This window comes from Octopus bimaculoides, chromosome 2 (assembly GCF_001194135.2).
Source record: "Octopus bimaculoides isolate UCB-OBI-ISO-001 chromosome 2, ASM119413v2, whole genome shotgun sequence".
Taxonomy (NCBI): domain Eukaryota; kingdom Metazoa; phylum Mollusca; class Cephalopoda; order Octopoda; family Octopodidae; genus Octopus; species Octopus bimaculoides.
Window position 1 is genome coordinate 86,936,456 of NC_068982.1, and position 9,562 is coordinate 86,946,017.

The window sequence follows — 9,562 nt, forward strand, 5'->3', positions numbered from 1 at the left end:
ACATATACATACAGACACATATATAAACATAATTAAGGGATCAGCAACAGTTGCTTCACCACATATCGAAGTTCAGAAATAGCAGCTAAATGCTGAAACTCCAACAGATAGCATTACTTGTAACTCATAAAAGCAAAACAAGAAGAAGAAAAACGAACCTAACCAGTCGTAAGTTAATCATAGACGCGTTTCTGGCTTAGAAGGGAGAAACTCTTCATTTCCTTATCAGTATGATATTCCAGTTGCAAATTCGACGATGCTAGCAATTGTGCATGCATGTGGATGTATGCGTGTGTAAATGTGTGCATCTGTATTGTGTGGGTATGTGGATGATGCTGTGGGTACTGGGAAGTGGTCAGTGTTAGTGTGTGCGAGGTAATGTGATGTGGTCTGGTGTGGCATGATGTGGTATGGTAATGTGTAGTGTGGTGTGGGTGTTGGGAAGTGGTCTGTGCTAGTGTGCGGGGTAGTGTGATGTGATGTGGTGTGGTGGTGTGTAGTGTGGCATGACGTGGTGTGGCATGATGTAGTGTGGTGGTATGTGTTATGGTGGTGTTGTGGAGTGAAGATACGAGGGTGGAGTGTGGGGATGTGAGGGTGGAGTGTTGGTTTGGGGTGAGGATGTGGGGGTAAGGGTGGGGTATTAGGAGTGGGATGTGTGGGGTGGTGGGATTGGGCTGTGTGGGTGTGGTGTGTGGATAGGGATAACGATGAAGTAAGAAATGAAGAGATGAAGTAGATGTCAGGGCAAGAAAGTAGAGGGGGTAGGAGTTAAGAGAGGAAGTAGGTGTGAGATAAAGTGAGGAGAGAGGAGGGGAGTAAGAGGAAGAGGGAGGGGATTTGAGCCTATGTGGCGCAAAGGGTCGAAGGGAGAAGATTAATCTCTGTTCACGGCGAAGGCGGGAGTCTAGATGGCCCTGAGCAAAGGCAATCCAAACACAGACAGGTGTTGTAATGAATGACCGGTAGAATGGAAATGGCGCGAGACCGAGGTGTCATTACCGAATCTAATGTCTCGCGAACCGGTCAGCCAAGCGGCATCCCATTTGACCGATGTACAGAGAATGACAGAAAGAGCAGGAGGTGCAGTAAATGACGTTGCTAGAAGTGCATATAAAGGAGTCAGTGATATGATAGGAACGATGATGGATGTCTGTGAGGATGGTGGTGTTGGAGAGGTAGGGGCAAATGCGGCAGCGTGGGTGGGAGCAGGGAAACGAGCCAGGTTGGGAGGTGAGGTTAAGGAAGAAACTGTGGACGTAAGTTGTGGGCTCGTTTGAAGGGGTAGGTTGGGGAAGCTGTGCGAAGTGGAGGGGTCGGACTAGAGTTGCCGGAAGGCTCGGAGAATTGTGCGTTGGAGAGGTAAGGTAGAGGGTGATAGTTGAGGGGAGACGGGTAAGGGCGGGGTGGGAGCGGGGAGAGGAGAACAGAGGTACGGTTCACGGAACGTTCTCTGGCAAGGGCGGTGTGGCTAGTGGTGAGGGGATATCCACGAAGGATGAAGTGCCGAGCCATGAGTTGAAACTGAGTCTCAAAGTCATGGTTGTCACTGCAGAGCCTGCACAGACAGAGGAATTGGGAGTAGGGGATGGAGAGCTTGGTGTGGGTAGGGTGGGAGGAGAAGTTGAGGTATGAGTGTGAGTCGGTGTATTAGTAGTGGATGGAGGTGGTGAGAGTGGAGTGGTGTATGTTGACCGAAATGTCGAGAAAGTCGACGGAAGTGTTAGAAATGGTGCAGGAGAATTCGAGAGCAAGATGGAAAGATTGGACAAAAGAGAGGAAGGAGTCTCGTTCTTCACGGGAGAGTGATGTCGCACCGATACAGTCATCAATATAACCGTGTGTATGACTTTGTTTCTGTGTTCTCCCTAACATCGCTTGACAACCAGTGTTGTTGTTTACGTCCCCGTAAGCAAGTGGTTCGACAAAATGAGATCGATAGGTTAAGTACTAGGCTTTAAGAAATAGGTCCTGATGTCGATTTGTTCGACTAAAACCCTTTGAGGTGGTGCTCCAGCATGGCTACAGTTAAATGACTGAAACTAGTAAAAGAATTAAAGAATAAGGTATATATATATATAGTGTGTGTGTGTGTTTCTATGTATGTGTATATATGTATGTTTGTATGTATGATATATGGATGTGTGTATGTATGTATGTATGTATGTATTTATGTATGTATGTCTTCCTCTAGTTAATTTTAAGTAATTTCTTATTTTCCAAATAACACCTTTGCTTCTCAAAATTTTTCTTTCGTGTGCTCGTATGTTAATGCAATATGAATATATACCTATACAGAAACATAGAGCCGGTGTTTTAAATTTAGACATAAAATCAATATTATGAAACAGCATGGCGATTCTTCTGACGTCAAAGTAAGCCGTTGCTAAGGTTTGTGTGACGACACTAATAAATACACACAATTTACGACAGCGATGTTTACGACAACGATCACTATGATTCCTTTTAATTGTCATTTCGTGGTTTTGTCGGATAAAGAATTGTGGTGTTGTGCTCTAGAAATATAGTTGCTGTGGCAAGATAGGAGTATATAGTATTGGACGAGCAACCTAATTTAGTTAAGATGACGTATGCGATCATCATCACCATCTTCATCAGTAGCAGCAGCAGCAGCAGTAGAGACAGCAATAGTGACAGCAGCAACGGTAAAGTAACAGCATTAGTAAAGTAGTAGCAGTAGTGATTTAATGCAGCTGGCATATGCATTTCTTCATTCTATTTATAATGAAAGTTTGGACGTTTTTCGCTGTTATGATGTTATTTAGTATTGTATCTACTCTGAGTAGGCCTGTTGTAGGCCTGTAATAAAGTTATGCATTAGGCACTAGATTCTGTAATGTATTCTTTCTTCTCTCTGAACAGTGAGGTCTAGTTGAAAACAAATTTAGTTGTTATTGCTTGCCTTTTGTTGGTTCGTTCGTTAGATTTACTAACGTCATAATATGTTTCCAGATCTGCCCTAGTCGAGTATAGGATATGGCACGCTGTTGGTCTAACGGCTAAGAGTTACAGTAGTGACTTATTTATCTAGTGATACCATGTTTCTATCTAACTGAGGACTGTATGGTACACTCTTACTTCAGTGATGAGTTATATGGGGTGCAGTGTGACGGGCTAGAGATATTACATTATACCGATATATCTGTCTCTCTTCGATCACTGGTTCAAGCAGTGACCACAGCAAAATCGGAAAAGGTGGACTCGATTTGAGCGTGATAGTTGCTGTCCCTTGCATCCTAGCACAGTGTTTGCGGCTAGTGAAACCGTCAATGTTGCGGTTACTTCTGTAACTGTGTGTATGTCTGTTTTTATGTTGATAGACTGAAATGATGTTTAGGATGCAATCTTAGTAAAGCTCAGAGCTTTTCCACAGGTGACTGGATCTTTAGATGCGATTTTTCATATAATGGCTGGAACTGTGATGGATAAGTTTGCACAAACTGTGACACTCACATGTAGTTTCATTTTTGTGTTTCTTATTAGTGTTGTTGAAGCTATTGTTACACTCAATATTGTACTCTCTTTCGCTCTCTCTCTCTCTCTCTCTCTCTCTCTCTCTCTCTCTCTCTCTCTCTCTCTCTCTCTCTCTCTCTCTTACATAGATATGTATAGGGTGACACTATGGTTATATAACTGAAAAGGTCAAAGTTCTTATATAAATGATAATTTAATTATGATAAATTATACTATAATTTATTATATTATAAAAGTTATAATAAATAAATTAAAGTCTCAGTCACTTCTTGATGTAATTACAAAATTATAATAACTAATCAATGAAAAATATCAACACTTGTTACGAGTTTGCAGTAACACAAACTACACAGCGGTGATTTTTTGTGTTAGAGTTTATCACGAAACGAAGGACAACATCTTTACTAATCAGATTTTTGGCATGTCGTCTATGCATGGCTTATAATTCCTAAATTGTCCGTTGCTCACCATGGTGTTCCACAAATAAATCTCGATCATTTCCACAGTTTGGGAAAATGGCGTTCACAGTCCACACTACCTACAGGCAGCATTATAACACTTTGAAGCAGCTTGAACAGTTCAAAGAAGTTATGTCTTGTAGAGATGTAATTTGGTCAGTGAATTCAAAATGTGTCTTCTGCTCTATGACACGCATTGTATAGTGGCATTCTGTATTCAAGTCGTTCAAGTTCGGTATATATGTCTCAAATATGAATTTTAGACCATCAATGTTGAGAAACTGGTCACTTTTGGAATTAAGATGGGAAAGGCTTATCATAATATGGGTTTCCCACCAAAAAGTGGTGCTGGTGCTCTGAGTAAATTTAATCCAAAACACGAATATAGATAACACGACGAAAATCGGCGAAAAGATCACTTTTTTATTTCTTATTGGCCGATTTCCTGCAACCGCAATGACCACCAAGATGCACTCAGTAAGGTTGTCAGAAGCCGGCAATTTGTCTCATAATTTTGCCCGTCCTGGGGTCGATTTGCTCGACTAAAGGCGGTGCTCCAGTATGGCCGCAGTCAAATGACTGAAACAAGTAAAAGAGTTAAAAGAGTCATATGCCAAATATCTTCGTCATCCATCTTATTTCGCGTCACATCACGATTCTCAGTGCAACTGGATATCACTTCACTTACATTCATATCCAGTAAAGAAGATAACAGCGGTTTTACCAGATGCTTAGTTCGTAGCAGAACTTGTTCAAAGAGGGCAAGGAGAATACAAACTTTTGTAGACAAAAGTGATAGAAAGGTCTTACCAATTTATCGATTTACTTTCATATTGTTTTTCAGATGGCTAGGTAACCTCCCAGAAATATGAAAGAATATCCAAAATAAACTGGAGCGTACTATGCACAGCATAAAATTATTACACAAGCCAGCGTATATTGGACAAGTTTTTCAGCTCCATTGGTTGTCTACATGTTTTGCCTGTAACCATATGAAGTTATGATGTGCTTAAACTGGTACTCAGAGTGGACCGAACCACAGACAGGTAGATTTGGAATTTTCGTCACACTTCATTAAGTCGAAAAATTATCTCGCAACCATAGCATTTTAACGCTGTCACAGCCATTATAGATTGAGTCGACATGGATTGCTAATGAGATAAGAGCATGCAGCTTTAGTTGATTATCGGGGATCTTTGGATCATGACCGAAGCACCATCATAGCTTTGAACAACATATAACTAGTCGTCAATACCAATAAATTTTAGTACTGAATCTATGAACGGTAGAAGCAATTCGGTGTCGAGTTTAAAAGTTACCTGATATCTAATAAATTCTTCACAGATACCATTGCCAAAAACTTCATGCAGAACAAATGAAAGCTGTTTGGTTTTTGTAATGTCCTTTGTTTCATCTACAGTTACTGCGAAGAGCCAGGTTTAGACACTGCTCGAACTATCGCTCATTTGTTTATTAAGGTCACGACAGAAAAAAAAAAAAAAAGAAATCAAGAACTTATTCTGAACATAGTGATAAATATATTTTGTATTACAGTATCCCTTCATTATCTGTTCACTGACGATATCATCATGTGTTGATAACATTCCTCACATATTGCCATATACTTGCCCACCTTCCTGTCCTCTTCGAGAACTCAGTTGTAGTGCCGTTAATTATAAAAGCCAAAATAGGTAGCAACTAATTTCACGAACTTGCTTCGCCTAGACGTTTTCTTTTCTCAAAGTTTTGGTTTTCTTTTTATACAAAAGTTGCAGTTATGTTAAATTTTGGCAGATACCCAAAGCAACCATTTCCTTCTTGCATGCTTTCAATCGGGTATGACTCTTAATGAATGACTGTTCATATACCTCTTTTGATTTGGACAGTAAATACATTGTGCAACACTCAAAAAAGTACAAGAGATCTGTGGCCATTTTTATATGCAAAATGACATGGGAAATCCATTTCTGGCCTTCTTTTTGTTGAATTAGGCATGGTTTCTACAGAATTGTCACTGTATACCATTTTTGTCATTATTATTAAATAAAATTCTCTACTGCATTGTAAAATGGGTTTCAACCCAGGGCTAGAGACCAATCTTAGTAACATCTACAATGTGATTCAAAGCTTGTGTTTAATGTTATTTTTTATCTTTCAGATCTTATTTGTTTTCAACAATGAGTGCAAGACAGTGCAAGAATGATCCAAACAGATTCTGTTATATATGTGGGGAATTGACTTTTGCTAAAGAAAAGCGCAGTATTACACGCCATATCAAGAAAATATTCATGAAAGTATCATATGAAGATCTGAAAGCAATTCTAACAAGCATACAGTATGATGACCATACCTGGCATATATGTGCAGATTTTAAGGTTGCGGCCATGCTTACTGGCCTTCAGCTTAGCTATACTAAATTTTGCTGCATCCTGTGCTTATGGAATTCCAGAGCAAGAGCTGAACATTATGTACGCAAGATGAAACTGAGCAAAGAAAACACAACATCAAGCACAAACCACTTGTGAAAAGTGATAGATTTTTTTTTACCACCTTTGCATATTAAACTTAGTTTGTTTAAGCAATTTGCGAAAGCCTTGGACAAAGAATCCTCCGCATTTGCATATCTTGCAGAAAAGTTCCCTTCCCTGAGTAAAGCTAAAATTAAAGAAGGTTTCTTCATAGGTCCCCAAATTCGAAAAATTGTACTTGATGAAACCTTCATCACACATCTCAAAAGAAAAGAGAAGCTTGCCTTTGAGTCATTGAAGAAAGTTTGCCATAACTTCCTGGGCAACCATCTTTCAGAAGACTATTTGCAAGTTGTGAATGATCTGCTGAATCATTATCATGATATAGGATGTAACATGTCTGTAAAAGTTCATGTGCTTCACTCTCATTTGGAATTTTTTGCGGAAAATCTTGGTGATGTGAGTGATGAACATGGCGAAAGATTCCATCAGGATATTTCCGTGATGGAGCGACGGTTCAAAGGAAAATGGAACCCTGGCATGTTGGCAGACTACTGCTGGAGTATAAAAAAAGATCACACTCTGCACAAGAGGCTTAGAAGGACAAAAGTTGTTTAAATTAACAGGTGTGTTTTTAATTCATAACCAATATATGTTTTGTTATACCAACCAAACTTTTGTTTTTGTTTTTGTAACTTTCATCATTTGCAATGGTGTGTTCAATACACAATGTTATGCAGTATATTATAAAACATATGGTTCATGGTACTGGAAAACGGTGCCTAATCTGGAGAAATAAAGGTCAGAATCAGAATCAGGACAATTTTTTGACTCAGAAACAAATTTTACTTCACTTGTACTTTTTTTGAACCTGAAATTTGTTGCACAGTGATATCGATAGCAAATATAATGCATTTTGATAAACTGTACTCTGCACATAGATATAATTATAAATCATATCTGTAGACTCTGGATTGAAACTCTGATAATTTGAGCCAAGCAATGTTCGGGAAATTTTCTGAGCTGCGGTTGAGAGGCTTCGTCGCTTTGGTTGTTGCTGTCTACAAGATTGTTGCTGTCTACAAGATTGTTGCTGTCTACAAGATAAGAATCACCTCTCTGCAGAGCCATAATTGTCATTTAAGTGAAAGGTTTTCCGATTCCTTAGCACTGTGCAACCGTCCTTTCGACATGAAAACTGAGAGGGAATTATATAAGTGTGTATTACCAAATTTAGTATGCAATAACGACCTGGCTTCGACAATTTGGGTTATGTATGTCCGAACTGAGGAGATCAAAACAAACCTCCCAGTTGTTATCATCAAAGCTACAAATGAATAAGTATTTCTTCAAATAAACATCTCGATTCCTTAAAACAAAAAGCCTCGCATACAAAAAAACAAAACAAAACATAAATACAAAAATCATGAAGTAGATCTGAAAGATTTCAAAATGTGAAAATGGAATTAAATCCAGAACCAATAATAATCGCTTCCAATGGAAGGATCGAGAGGGATCCTCGGATCAGATTGTTCGACTACTACCAACATTTACAGAGATTCTTATGCAATAAACAGGTGTAGTCGCCTTTACTCAGCTACGTCTTTCCACAGCTCCTCCCTTTGACGTAACTACAGTCATGGATCAAGTATAGATCAAGACAGGCTGTCTGATATCAGGAACGCTGCCAATTCTCTACCAGTTGTTGCAAAGCTAGCGGAATCATTGGAAATTTTTTTTTATTGAATGAATTCTTGTGACCTCCTAATATTGCAAATCAGGTTACTTAGCCTAGTAACTGATGGTTTTAGAGTCTTATTGTTTGTAACTTTTGCTGAGCCATGGGGCAACTAACAACATGGTAAAAAATCCCTGCTATTAATTTGGTGTGGATGAGTACTATCAAATAATTCAATCACAAAATATATTTAAATTAAACATGAAAAATTTGAAATATTATCATCACTTACATGGAAAAATTGAAATATTATCTTTCAGTAATTTATAAGTTAAAATCTTAAATTATTGACACATTATCAATTATCTTATAACAACAATGCCTGGAAAAAACATGGATTGCATGGGAAGATGCGAGCATGAAAAGTCATATTCTTAAGATTATAAACCTGGAAAAGTACAGGACAAGTTATTACATCTGTAAAAGTATTGGACAAGCTATTACTTCCAGTAAAGTAAAGAATAAGAATCCTTTTATTTAAAATATTGCAGCTAAAATTAAAATTTGAATATTAAAACTTATTTTATTATAGTTTACAAATAACACTATACTTATTTAAGTAGAATTTGGCTAATTTACTACCTTAAATACAGAAAAAAGTGACTAATTAGACAAACTTACAAATTAGCTGAACAGTTTTGTACAATGAATTTAAAAGATGAGAACTGTAAAGAGTGATAAATTAGAAGAACTGGCATTCTTTGCTGCAATATTTGAAGTAAAAAGTTTCTTATTCTTTACTTTACTGGAAGTAATAGCTTGTCGTATACTTTTACAGGTGTAATAACTCGTCTTGTACATTTCCAGGTTTATAATCTTAAGAATATGATTTGTCATGCTTGCATTTTTCCATGTAATATATTTATATATATATATATATGTACGTACGTGTGTGTGTGTGTGTGTGTGTGATAAGCTTCATGTCGAAAACGAGTAATGAGGACAGAAACAACTCTAACAAGTTTGACGTAAGAAGAGGGCAACGTTCAGACAAAAACCCGTTGAACTGGAAAGTCACAAAGTACAAACACAAGAATGGCACACACACACAAAACCACACTGCCCTCAGATAAAAATCTTACGACGTAGTTAATTTGTTTTCATTATTTACAATTTTTCTATGTACAGATAAAAATTTTACAATACAGCAATCCCTCGAATATCGCGGGTATTACTCCCCCCCCCCCACACACACACGATGAGAGAAAATTCACGAAGTAGAATCAGTACTGTACTGAATATTTTTTTATTTTCATAATTTGTATATTCTTTTATTCTTTTACTTGTTTCAGCAATCGAACTAATCGACCTTGTAAGCCTAGTACTTATTCTATCGGTCTCTTATGCCGAACCGCTAAGTTACGAATACGAAAACATACCAACATCGGTTGTCCAGCGATGGT

The 9,562-nt window shown here is 38.1% G+C and overlaps 1 long non-coding RNA gene across 1 annotated transcript; it reads left to right on the forward strand.

The window, feature by feature from the left end:
* The first annotated feature begins 2,448 nt into the window (after window positions 1–2,448).
* LOC106875782 (uncharacterized) lies at window positions 2,449–7,095 on the forward strand. Its single transcript, XR_001410160.2, has 3 exons — window positions 2,449–2,666; window positions 4,798–4,999; window positions 6,112–7,095. It is a non-coding gene; the product is annotated as an uncharacterized LOC106875782 (long non-coding RNA).
* Window positions 7,096–9,562: the final 2,467 nt, after the last annotated feature.